The sequence below is a fragment of the Accipiter gentilis genome, chromosome 26 (assembly GCF_929443795.1).
Source record: "Accipiter gentilis chromosome 26, bAccGen1.1, whole genome shotgun sequence".
Classification (NCBI taxonomy): Eukaryota; Metazoa; Chordata; class Aves; order Accipitriformes; family Accipitridae; genus Astur; species Astur gentilis.
Genome location: NC_064905.1, coordinates 19,843,901 through 19,867,244, shown reverse-complemented (window position 1 = coordinate 19,867,244; position 23,344 = coordinate 19,843,901). Strand labels below are relative to the sequence as shown.

Sequence of the window (23,344 nt, the reverse complement as noted above, 5' to 3'; positions counted from 1 at the left end):
AAGCGGCGGGGGCGGCGCTTGCGCTCTAAGGGTGAGGGATTGTCGGCGCATGCGCGGTAGGGGGGGGGGGTGTGCCGGTGCCGTCGGGAAGGGTCTTTCCCGCCCACTCGGTGTGTGAGGCGCGGCGTCCCGGTCCCGGTCCCATCCCTATCCGCCTTGGCAGCCCGCCGGGCCTGTGGTGCGTGAGACCAGCGGTGCCGCTGAGCGCTGAGGGCCGGTGCTCTCCTCGGTGGGGTACTGCTTGAGGGGGGCGGTGCAGCCCCGCCCCGCCCGCCCGCAGCCCTGAGGCGGGAGCGATGGACGCTGCTGTGAGGGGGCTGTTGTGGCCGGCCTGTCCCCGGTGTGCCGAGCGGTGGCTCCTCGGGGGGGGGGCACGGACTGGACAGGGCGCCCGGCCTGCCGTATGTCTGCTGGGGGGGCTGGGAGAGCTTGTGATCGCTTCGTCCGGCTTCGCAGTGTCTGTGCTTATCCCTGTAGTCCTGAGGACGATTACCGTGTCCCTCTGGGAAGAAGGAAGTGGAGAGAACTTGCTGGCGTTAGGTGCTTAGAAAGAAATACCTTCATTCAGCTCCAGCATGAGCGTTAAATATTCTCTCTCTTGTACCACTGTGTAGTGGTTGGGTTAAAAAGGCTGCGTTGCGTTTCTTTTCTTCAAAGCAACTTACACTGAAAGAGTTCTTGGAAGTCTTAGGTTTATTATGACCTTTTAAGAGAGAAGGAATAAGTGAAGCACAGTGTAAGCTTTCAGCAAAATACAGGAAGCTAGCGGTGCACCTCAGTTACCTTAGTGTACTCTGACACTTGGTTTTCTACCTAAAGGTATCAGTAAGGTGGAGACAAATAAGGTGCAATAAAAAGGAATGAAGGAAACATGCGTCTGTGATCTGTGATGGATTATGTATTTTATTGCAGTTTGCAGTGAGGTATCAGTCAATGCAAGATTTCCCTTAAATAACTTGCAAAAGACATGAAATGATCAGTAAAAAAAAATATTCTTTCCCTTAAATGGGTCAAAATTTGGACAAAATGTACCCTGTTGAAATCATCAAATCAACAAGGACTTTTCCTAGTTAATAGGCATTAATTGTTTTGGTTAGGGTTTGCCTAATACAGAGTCTAAATTGTTAAATTCTTTGCCTGCTATTGAAGCACGTTAACAATTACATAGTGAGCAAGGGGGAGAGAATGTTTACTTTCAAAGGTCAGTCTCGGTTTCTTGGTGTCATACTCTACTAGTAGACACCAGTTGGTTTGAATGACCTAACTCAGGTGTTTCCTTTTTCTTCCAGAATGTTTTTGCACTTTTTACGTAGATTTGCATCTTCAGACGTTCTTAGTTTTGTACTTAAGTTGTAGAAGGAAAAGTGTTGTTCATTGAAAAATGATAGGTTTCAGGAATTTACTTTGTAGCACATCTTCCTTCATACTCCCAAAATAGTCTTGAACAAATAAATGCAAAGAACATGACGCAATAACATCATCTTTTGTGTAACTTGTCAAGCTAAAGTTTATTTTCTTTAATAACTGTTGACCTTCTGGCATAGTCAGATGTTTTAAGACCACATTTAGCCCTGTTTTCCATACAGATAGTGAAATTCTTGGCAAAACTCGAGTAGATTACGTCTTTGAACTCCTCATGGTGTCGGTTTTATGGTTAATTATGTTCCTGTCTACAAAAAAATAACTAGTGTTATTTTTTTTACTTATTTTCCACAACACTCAGAAAAATCTGAACCTACAATTTTGCTACTATATGCCTCAATCTCAAGAGAAACAAGTGCTTCAGCACCTCGTCAGTCTATCATCCAGAACAAGGTGTTCTGTGCTCTTGGATGATGGTCACATTGGGCTGATAGGAAGATGGCACCAATGGCAGTCCTCTCTCAATATTATTCCCCCTCTGTTCAGCAAAAAATGAGCATTCAAAAAAACCTGCTCTACTTGAAAAAGTGTTTTTAGCTGCATCTGTACCGTTGTCCAGTTCTTTGTGTGGATTTACAAATGGTGTGAGCTGGCATGGGAAGGGATCCACAGGGTCAGGATCACAGCAGGGGCCAGGTGGGAAGGGAGCTGTGGAGATAATCTGGTCCAGCCTTCAGCTGAAGGCAGGGCCTTGGTTATCAGCTGTAACTCTTGGGCTCTCTGTGGCAGACAGCTGATCCAGCTGAAAAAGAGGGTGTGCTGGGTACCGATCCTAGTGCTCAAAATGGGGCAGGACTGCATTGCCTGCAACCATCTTGTGTTTCTGGAATAGGAAAGATGGGAGCGAGAGAGGAGAAGTAAAACCTCCTCAGCAGCAGGAAACTTAACGTGGCTTATTTGCTTATGAAAGTACCAAACTCCTGTGATGTTTTATCTGATAGGTGTGGGGAAAGCACAGCTACTGTGGATTAGACAGGGCTCCTTACAGGTTGCAATAAGAATCGCTGCTGTCTTCAAAGCAAGTGTGATGGTTCCCAAACCCACCATTGGTTCACAGGAGTGTAGTGTTAAAGTGCTCGCCTAAGAAAGGAACCCTTTTTGTTTGAAAAGACAGTCATAGCTCTTAACTGCCAGGACAAACCCCACTTTGGAAGGGGTAGGTGATTCAGCACTCCCTGCTTGCAGCTGAAGCTGTGCCATTGACTAGGAGAGACTTGGCACAGGAATTTCAGGATTCGGTTATCTGGACACTCGCAGAAAAGGGGAAAGTTTTGGTTTCCATCTCCATCCCAAGCATTAGCTCTGTATTTTATCCTTATATTGTTTCAGGTAGTCTATTTGTGGATCAGAAGTCAGATCTTGTTCCTGCCTCCTTCTTGAGAGTCATAATCAATAGTTTAGAGAATCATGGTTGCTTTTCTCCTCTTTCTTAGATAATTATCTGAGCCTTCAAAGGAGATCAAAATAATGAAAGAATACCTGCTGTGTTGCATAAGTTGGGGGTTTGTCAGTACTTCAGATATACAGTAAGATTAAACTGTGAATTGTGAGACGGCAGTAATAATACTTTGTATTTAGTATGTGAATATATGCCAGGCTTTTGTGTGTGTGGTTTGTAACTAAGGAGATCGACGGGGTGTGACTGCCATGATGAGTCAAGGGCAGTCTATACTGCTGTACACGATACTAGCACTTGAGTCAGAGACAAGTGTTTTTTGTATGTATGGCATTCTTTAAAAAGGTTAACTATTCAAGCTGACTGCACTTAATGTTTACACACACTGAGTTGGTAGATTATTCAACTTTTTTGCAAAACCACCTATAGTGCCAACTAATTCTCTAACGGTCTGAAATGAATCTCAAACTCATTGATGTGTGTGTTAGCAATTACAATAATCAGTTACTGCAGTAACACCAACATTTCCATTGTAGTATAAGACATATCAGTCAGCGTTTAAACAATGCAGATTTATATTGCCAGGCATCGTACAACTATGTGAACGTAGTGTTGATTAAATACTGTATAGTAAGGAACACGCAAATTAGTTTTCTTCACACTTACCTCTCTCTGAATATGTTACTAGTTCTAAATTATCAGTCAGTGCATGTCTGAAGTGGCTGTTGCTATGGTGTTTTAATACTAAATGCAGAATTAAAAGGCTATACAATAGTGTACTAATGAGTTGCCACATTTGATGGAGGGCTGCCTTCTTTGATTAACACATTTTTTTGTAAGCAAACAGTATAGACACTGGTACTTCAGTGTAGAAGTCAACTGCCTCTGTGGAAAGGGACTTTTCCTGATCAGATGAAGTCAGAAGTATACATCATGTAATCGCTCACATATTCAGATACTGGCCACTTACTGAGACAAAACATTGTATGTTTTGTGTCTTAATAGTCCCATTAAGTGAGATAAATCTTGTGATCTTTAGTAGAACAATTACAAAAGATGGGAGCTGGAAGAGAAGCTATTTATGTCAGATATTTGTGTAACAGCAGCATGAACAAATATTATTTCTGTATATTTGACTCATTCCAGAGTCCAGGTAGTGCATGACAAAATCCTTGACAACACTATCAACAGAGGCCTACTCACTTTAAACGTTCAATTAAATGGCTTCTGTAAAGGGTGGAATGTCATTATTAATCACCTTATATACCACAAAACATATTACTTGAAATCTGGTAGTTCATAGTTCACTCTAGTGTTGTAGAGAAAGCAGGAAATGTACAGTCTTACTGAAAGAAGAACTGTGAAAATCACATCTTCAAATCACTGTGGATACAGATATTTCATACTCAAGAATCTTTCAAAAGCTAGGAAAGGAGTGCTCATTCACAAACATTAGGTTTTTAATATTTTGCAAATATTTGTTGTCCTGCTTTCTCCCCATGAGCGTGGCAGCACTGAACACCGCTCTTGGGTTGTACATCCAGCCTGGTGCTGTCTCCTGGCTGGGCAGGATCACTGCTGAAGTAGGTGCATCACTGTGCACCTCAGCACATGGCCGTGGTCTTCCTCAGTTCTGAAAATGCTATGTATCATCTAACAGTTTTAATCTTTAGAGCACTTGACAAATACTACTACTGCCAGGACAAATACTATCGCTATCTTGGCCAGATGGACAAATACACGATTTCAGGCCCGCTGAGGAAACAGATACTGAGGTTAACTAACTTTCCAAACATGACAGAAGCATTTAGAGTCAAGAGAATAGAGACTCCAGTTCAATAGATACTTGGTGACGTGCTTAAATTCCTTTCTTTTAAACAAATAATGTAAACATCTGTGAAATGTCCTGCTGAGCTTGTGCTAGGAGGCTTTAGACTTGCTGATTGCTGGTGTGGTGCTCTGATCAGCGTCTCCCTCATGTTACAAGTACTTTCTTTGGAAAAGCTCTCCTATTGTTCAGTCCTTTCCATAAGCTACATTTAAGCACACAACAAATTATTAATACATACAAGCAGTTGTCATGGAGATAATATGATCCAAAGTGGGGGTTTTTAATAAGTGGCACAAACTTGGCACATCCCACGTGCCTCGTACAGACAATTCCTATATAATGTTTCCTGCACTAGGCATGGGATAGATATATATCTTTGCTTTTCGTGCCAGCACGCTACGGAGAAACCACTGTTTCTGGCTTTCAGATGGTTGGCTTTAGGAATCTGAAAAATGTAGGACTTGCAAGAGGGTGGTTTTTTTCAAGTTGCAACATCTTAGCAAGGGGCTGCACTGCTCACTTCTGTGAAACTTCAAACACAACATGACAGCTGAGTTACAGCTAAAACCTCTGCAGGATATATTTTCTCCTCTCTTCTTGGTGCATAGACTTATAGCAAAATGCAGCAGCTAATCCAAAAGAAGGCAGCTGGCTAATGTAGCTGGGGAGGCTTCAGGACTGTAATGAGAATTGTTTTCCTTGGAACAAGACGGTGATCCTATTAAATGCCTATAAATCCAGGAGGACCAAGTGCTATACCCGCAGACTTAAGGATATTAAGCCTGCGCTTTGAGAGTCATTTTGCCCATGCTTGTCATAACATTTCTGCTCTTTTACTTTGCCCTTGCAAAGTAGTACATAGGACAGTTCAACCAATAAGTAGGACTTTTACCTTTATTCTGTGCCTCTTTTTCTTGTCTTGTCCTGGAGAACCTGTTACACTTAAGCCAGGCAACACCTAAGTGATGTAGCCATTCTGTAGCCTATTTGAGTGAATGAATGAGATTCTCTGCATATTATAGCTATTGCTTCCCCCCCCCCCCCCCCAGATATTTACTCTTCAGTTAATACTATGTCACAGTTACTGTCATGATGACCTTCATCTGGGCCAAGCAACTAGAGAGTTAAGCTATAGAAAGACTGCAAAAAAGGATTCCAGCAAGAAAATGTGCGGTATTCCTCCCTCACTTCCCTGCCAGGTAAATGTATGTTTCCTTCATAGCACTGCCAGTATCTTGTAGCGAAGGAAGCATGAACCCAGTTGGGGAGTACCCATGACTTCTAGCAGTGTATTAATATAATATCCATGTTGTTTTGGAGATGCCACAGGTGTCTTGCATGACAAAACAGGTACACGGAACCTGCTAAAGATGCCTTGGCTATACTGCTGCTTTGCCATCCAGCTCAGCATCAGCTCTCAAGCTCAGTTCCAAGCAGTGCTGTGTCCTGGCTGCTGCTTAAATGCTTCCTCTGAATAGAGAGACTGGGGAGGGAAATTTTCTTTTGAAATCTATTTGTGTATGTACTAAAGGACAAAGGAAAACCGTGATATATTCACTGCACAGGCACACTTATTCTTAGATCATGATTTCGCTTCACTGTGGCTAACAAGTGTATTATTAGTAATAACTAGTTACAAATAATAACCTGACCTTATTTTTAACCTAATACTGAATCAGATTTCATTGTAATAGGTGGATTCACTGCTGTGCTTTGTTCTTTGAATATTATCATTCAGAATTTCAGTGCCTTCCATCTTAGGTATTAAAAATAGGTGACAAGTTGGATAATTATTATTGTTCCAAATCTCGTTTGCAGCCTTACATAACAGTGTTCTCACCAAAAGCCTTATTTTAAGGGTGGAGTGGAAGAACATGCTGTAGCAACCTGAAATTATTTGCACTACTGTAGCTGGCTTATACAGAGCCTAGATAGAACTGTCTCTTCTTTTTTGAGGAAACTTTGAGAGCCAGTTTAATATTCATGAAAATACAGATATCATTGAAAATAAAAATGCGTGGACTACCTCGGCTTTGGCATTATAAAGTTGTGTTGTCAGCACACCTCAGTCCTGAGCGTAAGCATTCTTGGTAATCCTATATTGCCCAAGCAGAAACTACTAGTCATGCCAACTCAATGACAGTCAAAATATTTGTCAGTATAATAATAGTAAATATATAAACATGTAAAATGAAATAACAATGGTAAATTACTTGGAAACAGAATATCCCCAGGTAGATGGAGCTACACTTGATAAACCTGAGCTTCCTCAACTTGATAAACCTGAGCTTCCTCATTAGTAACACTGTGTTCATAGGCAAAGTACTGTCTCCGTTTTTATTAGCTAAGACTATTTACCCTTCCAGCCCTGAGCAGGGTCACCTTTCCCCACCTTTCCTGATCATATCCATCAAACTCATGTGACTTGGGAAGGATGAAAAATGGTTGGGAAGAGGCTGTGGTTAATCCTGAGAACATTAGATACCTCCCTTCTGGTGTAACAAACTTGCCAGCTCTCCCAGTGATTACAGGAACAACAAACACTGATCTCTTCTATTTTAATAATAAATTTTATTTTTTCATCTCCTATTCCATTGCATGCTGTGACTGCCCTCCTTGATCGACATTTTTTTGTATCAAAGCTAGCATCATTCTTCCTGACTGTCATTCTTCTCCTCTGTCCCTTTTCCTGTGCATAACTTCATTTCTTCCCCTTTTCAGCCTCACTGAATAGGATTTAGCCAAATGATCCACAACACCTTGTAAGCTCAGGAAATGTCATTCTAAACTGAGAGGCTTTTCTCCCTGAAGTTGTGTATAGGATAAGTATAATGAAAATAAAAAATGCAATTATAAATTTGACTAATAAAAATCTCGCATTTGGCAAAAGAATGAGAAATGGCCATGAAGTGTGACCCGTTAATCTCACTGGTAATACCAGACCTCTCGGCATTTCAGTTGGAACTGGCATCTTACTGACAGAACATCAAACTTCCTTTTTGATATATATAGCATTAGTGATAGCTGCTGAGTGTGTTTGCTGGCAAGTAACATTCTCCTCATATTAGCCCCAGAGCGCATGTGTCCACTATACTGTATTGCATGTCTGTCATACAGATGTTACACACACCCAGCTGTTGGAAGCCCAAGCCAACAAATCCTATAAGTCTGCAGGCTTAAAAGCTGTGCTTGTGCTGGGCTGCCCAAGTGCATGCTGAACTTGAGCTGCGTTAGCTGAATTTCACTCATGGGCAGTAAGTGCATCCAAAAGCTATGAGTCTCTATGTGTTCAAAGACAGGAGCTAGTACTAACCTTGCTTGCTGCCATGATACACAGAGATTTACTCTCAGGAATACATATCTAGCACAAGCATAATGTTAATTTGTACACTTCAGTGTGGTTTTCCTCCTCAGACTACAAACTGAAAAGATCAATGAAATTATGACTGTTGTTTTTGTTGGATGAATAATTACTCCATAATCAAATAATGATATCAGGTATATTATCAGAGAGGAGAACTGGTTTCAGAAAACTGTCATTAACTTGAGCAATTAGAATTTTTCAATTCCATAATGAATGTATATTTATTACAGGACTGAATGAGTAGAGAGGCGATGCAGGGTCTATTACAACAGTGGTTGATCTCAGTTGCACAGAATGAGAGGGAGAATCTTGCCAGCTTCACGAGGGAGGCTGTCATGAAATCAGTGGCCCAGTGCTTTGGGACACTGCACAGCAAGTTTAATTTGGATTCACGTTTTACTGTCAAAGATAATCTTACAAAAACCTGGCTGAATCTCCTCATAAGAATGTTTATTTCAGAAACAGCACCTTCCAGGGCACCAAAGCTATAGTACAAATTAGTCTCAACAGCATTAAGTGTTAAACCTACCATTCTCATGTTGCAACTGTTCCTAGATGAAGTCCATCAGTGTACCTTTTCATAAATTGCCCTCTTTCTCCTGACTATAGTTACACTTTCCTTAAAAAATGGTATCTATTACAGCGGAAAATCATTCATATTCATTCTTCCATTAGTCCAGAAAACTTAACTGGTACAGCTACTACTGGTCTAATTTTTTGACAGTGTCCAACTGGAGACAGTCAGGCAAATGTACCAAAATCTATCAAGAATTTCTCACGTAGATAATATACCAAGTGAAAGAATTTCCACAATAGAGGTGTGTACATTACAGTAGCCTTGAGATAGGGCTGACTTCTTCCAAAACAAGTTCTTCAGGTTTTATGTGACTATTTATTACACTTCTGTGTTCAAGAAAATAACTCTTGCTCTTACTCTGTACTATGAAACCAGTATAGCAGGAGGCACCATGGGCTGGCGAACAGATCAGGAGACAGGAGACGTCTCTTGTGTCCTGTTTAAAGCTTTTCAGGGCCATTTCAACTCCCACTTCCCCTTCTGTGAAGCGTTAGAGCTACTATTAATCTGGCTAGTTATATGAGCAGATTTTTTAAATTGAAATGCACTTTCTTCAAAGTATAAGATACCTTTAACAGAAAAGTCATAACTATTAGGTGAACAAACTCATTTTCTTATGTCTATGAATGAAAACGCTTGTGGGCAGTGTCACTGAATGCAAATACTTGCATTTTGTTCATCTGTTTTAAATGCAAATGCTTTCTACATATCATCCAGAAGAAAAAAATACATATATTCCTTTTAGAGAGGATAGCGTCTCTAAAAATTAGTAACAAAGGTCAGTTATAATATGGCTTTTCACTTACTGCATTTCTGTACCCTCTTTTGTCCCAAAAGATTCTGCAGTGTTCAGTGCCTTGGAGGCACAACTTATCCTGAAAAGCAGCTTTATCTAAGATGAAGTCTGAACCACAGCACTGGACAATAAGATTTTTAGGTGAGGGAGTGACTAACCGTTTATCCACTTTGAAACTACCAATACCTATTTTTAAAGTGGGGGTGCTACCAGCAAAGTACAGCTTACTGTCAAGTGAAACCATGTATGTAACAGATGCTGGCAGTCTGAGTATAATACATACCTGTGCATCCAAATCACTTCTAGTCCTCTTTTTTTTATGATGGGATTGTGAATTGTACTTTTTTGTTTTTGTAATTAAAGGGTGGAACAGATGGTGAGAACTTGAAGAGCTGCATCCATTAAATTAACTTAGAGAATGTCTCCACATTATAATTTAATATAATGGGATTTTACTTCAGTGAAATAAAACTATACAGTGTAGTGCTTGGGAATGTTTACTATATGAGAAGCTTCACTGTTAAAAGATTTTACTGAGTCATGCTATGAGTCTCTGCCAAATACCAATCATATGACCAACCCAGTTAAAAAAGGGTGGTTCTTCGTGCCAATATATTTCACATGCCACTCTACAGTGAACCTTTTTTCGACTATACACCTGTGGATTTTATGTTACACCAAAGAGGGTCAATGTAATCTGACTGCATGTATTTAAAAAGGGTAGATCTTAGCAAGCACAAGCTAGCTAGTCTAGTATTAAGAACGGTGTAACAAGAGGGGCTGGGTTTGACAGGGTTTCAGAGGTAGAGTTAAGGCAGGCAATCCAAAACAAGCATTGCTACTGTTAAAAATCAATGAATGTTTTGCCAGTTCCAGGAATCAAGATGTTACTCTTCAGATGGCAACCAATTTCAAAAGTTTCTGTTTCTCATTTCTGTCGAGACAGGGATTTTAATTACTATAGTTAAGACAGAAAAAGAAAATCCAGAAGTAGAGGCATGAATTTTATAAGCAGCAGGGGAAACTGCTAAGTTTTCCTAAATCTCAGAAAACATTTATACTTAACTGTAAATATTTGAGCGAAACTTGTCTAAGCTACATTTTGGTAATCCTGTATTTTGTTACTGAAATGTTTTTTATCCATGGAAAGTTACAGCAAATGTTTTGTACTAGTGGTTCTTTACTCCAGCAAGCTCCAGCTGTAGATACATAATACTTGTCTCCCACGCAGCTCCACCATGGCTAGCAATCAATACATTGTCTTCTGCATACAAAGGCTATTCCTCTTATAATCAGACACTGGGATAAGGATGAAATCATTATGGAAAATAGCGCTAGAAAGAACACAAAGACTCACAATGGGCCCAAGTGTCTCTGCTGCAACCCTTACTCCAACTAAAATACACTACAGATTAACTTGCCTTAATGACTACTAAATAAGAAAGTTAAAGGGACAAGCACACATACCATGGAAAGTTTAAATTACACTTCCCTTCAGTGTAATCTGTGAAATCACTGTTGCACTGCGTGGGAATAATTGAGAGGTCACAGAGGATTATGTGGACATTTATGTTTCATTCTGGCTTAAGTGTGTTCAACTCCAGTGATAACAACAAAATTGTTTCCATCTTCAGTAATACTGCATTTGCTTCTAGGACTTAATAAAAGAATAATACATTTATTAACTGCACATATTTATCTCTCACTGAGATCTCAGGATTTCAAATTTTCAGCAGTCAATTACTGAAACGTCATTTCAGACATACTGAAGCTTCTCTACCTGGTGTATGGAAGTGAAAAATAGTGTGGTTAATAGTTTCAGAATATCACACATCCCACCTCTCAGAACAAAGCAGAACATTGCTTTAACAGCAATGGGTTTTGCCAGGGCACCTGATATGTGGTGCTTAAGTCTTCACCTAGCACTGCATGAGATGAGACGTATTGCTCCCTTTTCCCTGTTTGTCAGGGAAGGAAAACTTTCACTATACTTCCTTTATAAGCTCTCAGTGGAGACGTGTCCTGCGCTGGCTGTTCTCACTTCTCTAACTATTAGGTTATCCCTTTTCCCCTTCAAAAAATAGAGACTTCTGGTTTGGAGAAACATTCACACAGTTGAAGTAAAACATACGGTGTCACTGAGCAGTTTCTCCTTTGGTATCATATGCTCTTCAAACTGCAGCAGAATGCCCTCTATGAGATAATTAGCAGCTGTATTCAAGTGACTCAAGGGAAGATTCGAGTTCTGAATTTTGAGAGGATGTTTGTGTATCTGATGTAATTTTGTATCATCACAGTCTGTGTAAGCTTTCTAAGCAACAGAACAAAGGAAAGAATTAACCAATGAGTCCAAAATACTTAAGCTAGGAAAATAACTACTTTGTTTCAACAGCTGTTGCAACTTTTTCTCCATTAAATCTAAAGAATGCCATTGAACAGAGGTTTAAGAAGTACAGCTTTTACTATCAGTAAACCCCACAACCAACAAGAAAGGAAATCTGTTTGAAACACTTCAAAATAATGTTTGATGTAAGTAAGGTAGTCTTTGTCTAACACAGTCTCTGAAAATCAATCTTTTCACTGGGAAAATACACTTCTGCAATTGAGTAATTGTGACATGTTTCTTAAACATTTATCCATGTATGCAATAAAATACTTAACAATTTTAATATTAATTCCTCTGCAGACAATAATTAAAAACAAATAGATAGAAAATTATAGCGAAGAGCGGAACTCTTAGAGCTGCATGGTTGGTCTAACTGTGCTAGATCCTATTCCATAGCCCATGGCTGGTGATGCTGCGATCTGGACGTGTCTTCAGCTGCATCACTAAATGCAATAGAGATTTCTGAATTGGGTAGTTATTTCCATATTACTCACAGAAGCACACACACACACACACACCCCACCACCAGTTTTCTTCCAGCAAGGAGGTTCCTGCTTGTATTATCATTTCCTCTTTCAGTGGTGGTGTATTTGCTAACCCCACAGAGTGGTGGGAGGCATACAGCATGTAGGCAAATAATTACTCATTTTCCATAGGCAAAGCATTTAACAGCAGAGATTAGTTGATTATCTGCTCTTCTCTGACCACCCTTCTAAAACCTGATAATTGTTTGTATCTAGAACAAACTGAGCACATGTCTAAAATAATTCAAATGCCAGTCTTTTATGGGGAAAGCATCGTATTTTAATATCAACTCTAGAACAGCATTTTCCATCAGTAGCTCTCAGTGGGCTTTGCAAAGTCAATACCACTTCACAGATGAGGAATCTGACGTGTTCAGCAACAAGATTATTTACCCCAAACCATCTCAGCCAGCAGCACAGCAAGGAAGGAACGTGATCCAGACATCTTCTAGGCTAGTGTCAGATCCAGTTGGCCGTTTTAAATGGAAAATATTTTATTATTTATTCTTGCAGAATTTGCTACCTCTGCCTCCCTTTCACACCTTTTTTTTTTTTTTTTTTTTGAGCCTCATAGATACTGTTTTTCTTTCTGGGATCTTCAAGGTATGCTCTTGCATCTCCTGAGCTGGGATGCAGTGAATGAAATCTGCTTTTCTGAGCTCTAACCTAACCCCTAGCCCACGTACGCTTTTTCTGGATTTGACTTTAAGCCCCCAGTTCCCTACTTACCCCGAGCCCTCAAAATAAATTTTTAGATAGGATTATATGAGAAAACGCATTAGGAGAGGAAGAGATTTTAAAAATAGCCTAGCATCTAAATCTCAGTGTAATCTCTTCTAATTGTCCCAGTATTTGAGTGCAGGGCATGGAGCTGTACTAGCCTAGTGTTGGTAAGGACGAGCCATGTATAGGATTTACACTTTACAAATAATTACAAATTTATGAAGCATTCTAAAGAGTTGGTTACATCCAGGTGATGTCATTAAAGGTTTATCTATAGTAAATCTGCTTTCCTCAGAGGGCCAGTGGGGCTTTTTCACACCCACATGTGATAACCCATAAAAGCAGCTGTTAGAGTTAGAATCTGTCAGTCAATGCTTTATTAATCCTGCCACAGCAGGGGCATCGCTCCTGCATAAACAGGCTGGCAGCAAAGCACAGGCCAGAGAGCAAAATTGGAAGGGCTGCACTGTCCTGATGCTTAAGTTTAATAAGCAATGTAAGACCAAATAGGAAGAAATTAAGATGTGCTCAAATTATCCTGATTTTGGTGGTATGGCTTTTTGTTGCCATGAAATGTTATCCAAAACTCTGTTCATATTTCAAGATTTTCTATTGTAATTGCTGAATTTAAATAGTTACCATGCTATAAAGCCACAAAAATAAAAGAAATATTTATTTTAAACTTAAACATAACAATAGGGCTCTTTATTTTTTAACATTGTTTATTTTTTTTAACATTCCAGGCTTTTTATAGCTTTCTGCCACGTCCTACTATCTAGCTTGGGGTGTCTGTACTTTTTTTTTTCCTAGCAATGTCAGTGACCACCTGAAAAATGCAACAGAGGAAAGCTAATGAAAAATTTTAAATATGTAACAATAAATAGGAAAAGTTATCCCAATAAGAACTGGAATTTGCTTCCTAATTCATATGATAAACAGACTTCACTGCTCATAAACTCTTCCAGTTTCCTCATTGTGTTAGCTTTGCTGCTCAGCAAGATTCTTGAAATACTTTACAGACAGCTCGCAATACCAGATAATGTAATGATTGGGCAGAAATTACTTCCCCCAAAATAGACAGGATGGACAAGAGAGCCCCCATAACACTTTCTATATAGCCCCAAAAACACAGTTTTCATATAACCCAAACTCCTACCAGTTTCAGCTAAACATGTGGAACAGCAGTTTAGCTCGCCTCCGCTGGGTATTTTTCTAGTTCCAGCTTCTTTTACCGCCTCTGCAGGTAATTTATCCTCAGTTCACACCCAGTGAATACCAACAATCAGGTATATGCCTGGCCTCTTGAATCATGCTGTAGTTACTTGGCTATTAATGAATAACTGTTCATCTTGCTGCAGACCCATCATCAATCAGGGCTGGTAACAGAAAACAGTAAGACAACTATAAAATACCTATTCATTTTCTGGTAGTGTTTTTGTTTGTAATTTGTGTTCTCTAAGCAGATCTTCCTCCTAGAAATGCATGTTTGCGTGTTTTCCCTAATCTTACATTACTATGCAGATTCCTCATATGTTGTCTATGTATGCTAATCCCTGTAGCATGTCATTAATTCATAGTACATTCAGTTGATTTAGACATGGATATTGGAGAAACATAATTAACACACAACTACAGTATCATAGCTATGCAATTGCGCTTTTTTTTTCTATTTTCTTTAGATATTGAACGGGCCAAAGTCAATGCAGGGGGTCTCAGTCGGTTTCATGTCCTGGGTGAAGCAGCCTCTCTTTTCCTTTTGCCCCTCTCACTCTTCCCTTCCCAGGCTACCATCTCACTGGTGCCACTGCATCTTCATGAAGCCATTGTTCAGGAAAGGGATCCAAGTTCAAAATAACCATCTTTGGTCAGGTTATTTTAGTCAACATCAAGTCCTTGACCAGGTTCGCTGCACAACCCCACATGCAATTAACGCCAGCACAGCTTAGGGAAAGATGTGGGACTGGTAACTAACAACATGACTTTGGGCTGCATAAGGCAGAACTGCTGCCAAAAGAAACTTTAATCAAGCTCTACCGAGTATTTGTTTTGAAACAGTTTTGAAATAAAGTTTCAGAACACTTGCAGATGAAACGCATTTAGTTGTTGGGATAGAAAGCTATAGGCAAAGCTAAATCTGGCTTCTAATTACATAGAATAAAACAGATAGAAAACTCTATGAAGTCTAAATAGGTAATTTCACAGTGAATATTTAAATATAGATATTTAACAATAAAAAATATTAAATATTTTTAAATCCTTCATGGCTGTCATGCTGCTTGCCACGCTACAGCCTATAATCACTCTTTAGGAGGAAAGGGGTTTCCTGGGCAATGGTGGACCACTAACTCTAGTATCCACTCACAGCACTGTAAAAGTACACCAAAAATAGCTTTTGGCTAAAATGTCCCTTCTCACTTTTTCACATTAGCTTTATTTTTGTTAATGATGCTGGGGCTGGAAAGCTTAAGAAACAGAGGTAGTTGAGAAAACATACCCTCTAAAAATCTGGTTTTTAAAGTTTAGCACATAAGAAAATACCTTTTGTTCAAAACTGTACGTAATGTTTTTCATCTGGCAACTGTTTACCCTTTAAATGATAAAACATTAAAACCTGAACTAAAAATAATCCTGTTGGCTGTTCCAGTTCAGGAAATTTCTATGAGCCAAGTTTTGTTGGTTTTTTTTACTGACTGTTATTCCAAGTGTAAGTCAGCTCAGCAACTGCTGACTCGGCAATCATGACTGGTTTTGTACAATCTTCATTTACTTTCTTTTCTTTTTGGAAACCATGACAAAACATCAGCTGGAACACTCAGTCCAGCATTTTCTTAACATAAATAAAACAGCAGATGATCATCTGCAAGAGAAATACTCCAAAATAATGTGCAGACCCCCAAAGGATGTCCCATATTCCCTAGATGGATGATTCTTTAAGAAGTGAGGAAGTTTTTTTGATGCTGGTGTTTAAAACCACCTGTAAAATATGAACACCATTAGACAGGAAAAGTAGGAAAGTATCAGGATGAGAAGTCTTTGAGGTTGGATTGTGCATGCATTTTTCCCCCCTGCACTTTAGCTACAGGTGTGCAGTCTCTAGTTCAGCAGTGTGGTTAAACCTGCAGTCCAGTCATCCTGCTATAAAAGCGAGTAAGTGTGTGCTTGGATCTGATGCACTTGTAGTTGAATATGTGCTCAATTGTTTTGTTAAATACAAATGAACCACTGAATTCGGGTCCGATCTAGAATACCAAAATACAAGACAGCAGATTAAAAGTCTGCTTTGTTCTATTTAATTTTGGAAATAACTTCTCCCTCACAATCAACATTGTTTGCTGCTGCAATGATATTGATTAGATTCAGCCCCATGAAGACACCCAGCTAATCCAGCACCGGTGTGTTGTAATTACAATAACAATTTTATGCAGCAATAAATATTTTAAGAAAAGCACTTCTCACCTTCCCAAATCATGGACCATTCTGACAGGTATGAAAAACAGTACTTCTCATCTTTTAGTAGTTCTACATCTTTGTTATTCCCTCTGTGCTTTGAAGGAGAACTTAATTTTGTTTCTTGTAAGAAGTTGGCTTTCAGCTCTGGTAAGAATCTGATCGCAAACAGTGAAATGATCTTTTAAGTTATATCAAAGAATATTTTCTCTTAAAATTATATGCCAGCATCTAAAGTAAATCTGTTATTTAACAACTCAGAGAGCCAAATAACTTATGAGTAGTTCTAAGGATAATGCCAATTGTATACATTAAAAATGGAGCTTGTCAGCAAAGGATACAAATGATAGTTTCAAGTCCTTTGCAGTAAAAAATACTGACATTAACGTCTGCATAAAAGACACCCGTACCTATGTCACTCGTGTTTACAGTTACCCTGGGATTTCCGAGGGTGAAGCAAACACGTAACTTGTTAGAATATCCTTGTTAGATACCACTGGGCACAGTGATGACATCTCTCCACTGCCTCTGGACTGATGGAAGAAATCCCGTGGATTTCAAAAGGCTCCACAGCCACACCTGCTGGCTGGCAGGCTCAGCACAACACAGATGAAATGAATGGTAATTTTTAGAGAAATCACTCCAAAACAATGCTTAATGCTGTATTGCACCTTCTAAAAAGTATTATACAAAGTGCTGTATGGAGGTTCTTGTAAAAAACTCTTTGTGGCCAAGCCAAGTGTTCAACAAGTTAAAAGCTAGAAATTGCACTTCCTAAGCTACCATAACCCATTGGCCTTTCTTAATACATTAAAAGGTGATTGCATGTTATCTGCTATTTTGACTGGGGAGTTTGCTTTACTCAGCCTCTGTCTGGGTGGCAGCAAAATGGTTTTTCTTCACTGTTCAGTGTGTGATTTCTCCTTGTTCTGCAATAGGCCAGATCTGGTGCTTTTCCATGATAAATTTATGCCTCTTGAGAAGAAGGCTTAGCACAGTGAAGACTTGGCCAGTGTCTCTGAATACACTCTTGTGTAGGAGAACATATAATTAACATTTTGTGAGAGATCTTATAGAACTTTAGGGAAATGCAGGCTTTTGGGGACCTTTTGGGACATATTGAGGCTCCTCTGAATATCTCTACTTTGCTGCACACACACACAAACCAAGGACGGTTTGCAGTCTGCGGGGATGACTCGTTTACCAGTGTGTGTGTAGTTATGAATTTATATCTGTTCATTTCATTAGATTATTAAGAATCTTTTCATCTAGTGCTATTTGGTGTCTGTTCTCTACTTAAATTATCTCAGAATTTTTTTGTCATTGCACCTACTTCAGTAACATCTAGGGTGTCTGGATCTTATTCTGTTGCTGTGTAACCTAGTTCACGGTTTTTGGCTCATCTTTCTGAATTGGTACAGCGGGTGGGTGGAAGGTGAGTTATTATTTTAGCTCCCAGTTCTAGGGTAGGTAAGGGCCCCAGAGTTTTATCTAAATTATACTGGAGAAAATATTCCCTTCAGGAGCAGTCCGCTGGCTGAGGACTGTCCCAAAATACTCCGTTAATTTGTTGGATAGGGGTTATGAATGGACTATCAGGGTAGATGTGGCAACTATACATCCACTCAGGGCTTTTTCACCTCCCATGCTGCCCCTTTCTATAGCCAATGATCTGTCCCTGTATTTATTTCCAAATTGCAATTATGTGTGCTGCCCTACCCTTTATGCATCTGTGGATGCAATTCACATGCATGAACAGAGCCTGAAGTTCTTGCAGTCGTGCAGGTTTTGAGCATGGAATAGGAAACAAGAGACAGGTACCATAAGATCATCAATTTAGATCTTCTGGCCAGCCAGGAAAAACACGTCATCTCTGACTACACATTCTTCCTTCGATGCATAACGTCTTCTCTGAGCGTATCAGAAGATACGAGGGGCTTGCAGCTCAGCTCAGGTGGATCCAGGCTCCCTGCCAGCAGTGTTTCCAGAGCTGATTTTACCTTATCTCACATGCATATGTTCTTCTGCATACCTGAGGAATATCGCCCAACTTTTAAGGCTGCCTGCCTGGAGCTTCTTAAACTAAAGGGCCTAGGTGAGCAAGGTAGGATCCCTATCCCAATAAACAGAGACATTCTTCCATAAGCAGTTTCGAACATCTGATTTAAGAGTTTAATTATTGCCTAACTGGGGTGATGTGAAGCATTTTCTGAGAATCTCTGCTTCTCTTCCTTGGCTGTTCAGATGAAAAACAGACGCTTCTAACCTAAACAAATAACTCAGATGTCTGAAATAGATGGGCTAATACCCCTCTAAATACATAGGAACAGACCAGGTTCCCGTATCACGTCCTCATTCTGAAAGAACATCCTCCATCCCTCCATTTCCATTTTGGTTCCAGCTACCACAGCTGGATGATGGTGGCCACTTCTGAAGTGGGTCACTTTATAATGTCCCTTTATGCTGTGTCTGTGTGATTCATTTTAAACGTAGGGAACCTAAAAGAAACCCAAATAAACACACTAAGACAAACTAAAATAAATCCTCCTGGAAGCTCTCAAAATGTTTGTGAACGGATTTTGAAGGGTTACAAAGACTTCTGAGGAATCCAAGTAGCCTAATGGATAAACTGCTTTCCCTTTCTTCTCTCATACACTTCAAAGCTCCATTTCATTTTAAGTATTAAACTTAGATGTCATAACTTAACACCTTCTGAAAAGATAGCCGTAACACAAAGTCAACCCATCATCAACCAGATCAATGACTCTGGAGACTTAAACACATTTTCCACTACAACTGTCAGAGATTTGGAAGGACGTAACAGAACCAGAGAGGGAAGGAGTAAACCCTCTCCAGCACTATAATTCAGCCGTGGGAGGAAAGCTTGGCCTCTGGTCTTTCCTTTTCCCCGTCCCCCATGAATGAATGAGATCCTTCATTTCTCTGCAGCAACTGCATTTTCTGTTGCCAGAGAAAGAATGAGTCAGAAAAGCCTGCTGCTGGTGAAAGCTTTACTCAACAGTGGGCTTCATAATTTTTTGTTTTGAGTTTTTGTGGTGTTAATAGGTTATTAGAAATGCCTGGTATCACCACTAGCATTCTGGATTTATAAAAGAGCTTTTTTGCTTGTCATTTATTTTAAGACTTAATGAACAAGCTCTCTTTGTGGAAGAAGACATTTTAGTTATGCTCTTAAAAATGAAATAGAGCAAGCTAGTAAAAAAGAAATGCATCTCAATTAGATTATTCTTCCTCCATCTGCTCTCAGATCTTTTTATGACAGGAAATTGCCTATTGGATTTTTTTATTTTGCTTAATGGAAATGGCAAAACCTAAATCCATTCCCGTTCCTACTGACATCAGGGGAAACAAGATTTGATGTCTGAACAGAACACTTTTTTTTTTTTTAAACCATTAGTGTCTGCAACTGCATCTCAGTGAATATAGTAATTATAACATCAGTGAATTTAAATTAATTTAAATGTGTATGAAACTGTGGACTGGCACTTACGCTCCTGAATCTCCTTGGCATTTCTGAAATCCCAGCTTCTCTAATTAGTAATTTCTGATGTGCCACATTCTTCATGTGTGGACATTCACAACTAAACCATCTGAACTCCTCATACGAGTTAGGGCAACAGACTGTAACTGAATGGGGTTTCTAATAGAAAATGCTATTTAGCAGATGAAATAGAAAAATGTATTCACATGCTGTGTTCACATAGAATAAGAATTCACATTCAGCTGTACTCATAGGAAAAAACATACTGAATTTTGACAAATTAAAGTACTATCATGTTTCAGTCACATGAAAATAATCCCCAAACTTAGGACAAGCAATGAAATCTTAACTCGTCTTAGTGAAGTGCTTTTGAATGGATGCATTTCTCATGTCCTAAACTTCACTGCCCATTTCAATGACAGAGTCACTCTCCAGAACAGAAGAACTCCTGCAGAATCATGGGACAACTCTCCTTGGAAGCGATGCTCAAGAAGAGACACTGGGTAGGGAAGCTGCACTCCCCGGAACAGATTTGTGTTCCAGATTTAAGTTGACGAACATGGATTGCAATCACTATATATTAGATAGAGGGTTTTTCATTCTTGGTAATGTTACAAATTATACACAATTACTAGTAAGAATTGTTACGAAGTTTGAAACTCGGACCTCCTCTAACGTACATGTGCCACGTTTGCAGGTAAGGCAGTGAGCTGGGGAAACCTTTTCCTTGCATTTATAGGATGCCGGACTGCAGGGAATACCATGCCTGAAAAACCTGGGCTCCTTATAAAATACTCTGAAGATGAGGTGTCCAACTGCTTGGAAAAAAGTACATTATGAACAGATAATAAATGAGCTGGTTAAAACAGATACAAAGATTGTATACCATATTCTAGTATCCACATGGGGATGGCTAAAATACATTAAAAATCTCTCATCAAAAAGCCTGCTATCTTAAAACTTGAAATGAATCCAACTATACAACAGTGGTATATTCCTCTCTGTGCTTCTTCTCTCAGAGAAGGATACGTAAAAGCAGATCCTTACCGCTGACTCATTCTGCTCTATAAACTATATTTGAGGTTTGAGAATAAAGGAATTATCCTGGCTTGTTAAGCTATTTACCTCCTTGTTTATAGTTCAACATTACCAGAACAACTACTGCAGTGTACTGTTATTATTATTATTATTATTATTAATAATAATAGTAATCAATACCTAACAGCATAAATGAGAGTATACAGACAGGAATTATCACTCCTCTCCGCAAGTCCAAACTTCCTCTCCAGAATTTCATAACAGTAGGTGGACAATAACAGAATTTTATAAAATACAAAATAAAATCTTTAGTGGGAATTAATTACACGCTTGGAAAACCCCTAGCACTTCCAAGTTACCATGTTGTTAACCACGTGTGCTACATCCCTGAAGTTCCACATCTTTCTTTCCTCAGTTTTACAGCATCCTCTCTTGCACAGCTCCTTAGGGCTCTTCAGACAACCCTTATCACTGATCATCACAGGGGCTCAGCGCCAACACTGCTGGACATTTTTCATATGGATAATATGGAAAATCATCTGCAGGGCAAACGGTCACAGGTACCTAGGAATAACATAGATAATGATCTTCTAGAGATTTATAAAAAAATTATGAACGATCTGTTTGGTTTATATAGTAACAGTGCTGTATTTAAAGATAAACCTTGCACTGCTTTCACTAAATCTGGAACCAAAGCATAACAGTATCTTTGACCTTATATGTAGGCATGTTATATGTCACCGTCTTAATTTAGCTTTTATATGATTATTTTCATTTTTGCTAATGTTGCTTTGTATGCAGAAGATCATATGGAGGAGAGTGCTTCTCCTATACCTGCTGAATTACAGATGCCACCACCCCCCCCCCCCCCCCCAAAAAAAAACCCCCCACATGTATTTTTCATATGTGGGGTCTTTTAAAACCAGTTCAGAAGCCCCGTACCATCACGTAACCACATAATCTGTATAAGCATCACCAGGGGTAGCTAATGTTTAAGCAAAACCAAAATCACAAAGTTTAGTAATTCCACTTTGTGTTAACAAAATATTCTCAGGTTTGACATCATGGTGTATGACAAAGGAAAGAAAAAAAAAAAGAAAAAGGAAGAAACCACAAAAAAAACCCGAAATAGTTTAATAAGGTTCTGTTTGCTTTAGAAGTTCTCAAGGCATGAAAGCATGGACTGAGAAGAACCCTCCTGCTACTTCAGAATTGGCTCTGTGAGGCACACAGTGCCCTCATTTCCCAAAGTCGTCAATGTCCTGATACTACTACAGTTAGCAACTGTTTAATGTAGATGATGAGTGAAAGAGAGCGGGATTTCTGCACAGTACAGTACCGATTTCTGCAGTACCCCACCCATCAATAGCAGGACAAACCAAAAGTGATTAAAACTGATGAGACAGCACGAAGGAGAAGGACGAGGTGGGACAAGGGACAAGGGAAGGCAGGGAAGACAGCTGGCAAGGTAGTAATGCAACGGGCTGGATAAAGTACTGAATATTTTTATCTCGTCAGAGTTTCAGAGATGGGTCCAAATACTCTGCAGTAGTAAGTACTACTACTATCCAAGTACTCCTCCGATCATCTAGTCCGATGTCTCTTTACTGTATTGTTCCAATTCTGCAGATCATTTCAAGCCACTTGGAAGTCTTAAACTATGAAACAAAACCTTTTTCTCAATAAAGAACTAAAACTTTTGATATCTGTATGACAAAACACTACAAAAAAGAAAAAGTGTGATCTGAAAGTGATGACATTTTATTTATGATCCATCTTTCAAGTGAGTTCTTACATTATTGTTGTGATGGTACTCAATTGCTTGTAGTAATGGGAAAAGGTATTTTTAAGCCTTTTGTTATCCAATCCGTGGAAATAATGCTGGAGCTTGTCTAGAATTGTATGATCGATTAAATTCAAACACCAAGTGAAGTCTTTTTTTTCTGCCTAAATACATGAATCAGGTTGACAATATTCTTATGATGAAATCACTGTTGGTAAAAGAAGAAAAACACTTTCTAACATGGCTTTTTATTTCAGTTCATATAGCCTTCCTCTTTAAAAGGTTGATAACAAGAACTATAATTTGCTTAATTAAAGATTGACATTCTTTTGAAAATACGCTAAAAGTCTTTGTTTCTTCTCCATCCGCCTTCCTCCAATATTCAAACATATTTACCAAGTTATTTTTCACAATGCATCTCCAGACTCTGAACTAATACTGCTGAGCCAGGAACACAGCAAAGACACAAGCAGCTCTTTTCATTAGCTTAAAAAATAACCTCTTGAATGCATTTTACTTGTACTAATCAATCATAGGTAAGAACTCACATATTCA

The 23,344-nt window shown here is 39.3% G+C and overlaps 1 long non-coding RNA gene across 1 annotated transcript; it reads left to right on the top strand.

The window, feature by feature from the left end:
• Window positions 1–94: 94 nt before the first annotated feature.
• Window positions 95–21,848, top strand: LOC126051128 (uncharacterized). The gene is made up of 3 exons (XR_007509724.1): window positions 95–178; window positions 5,699–5,848; window positions 20,391–21,848. It is a non-coding gene; the product is annotated as an uncharacterized LOC126051128 (long non-coding RNA).
• The last annotated feature ends 1,496 nt before the right edge of the window (window positions 21,849–23,344 follow it).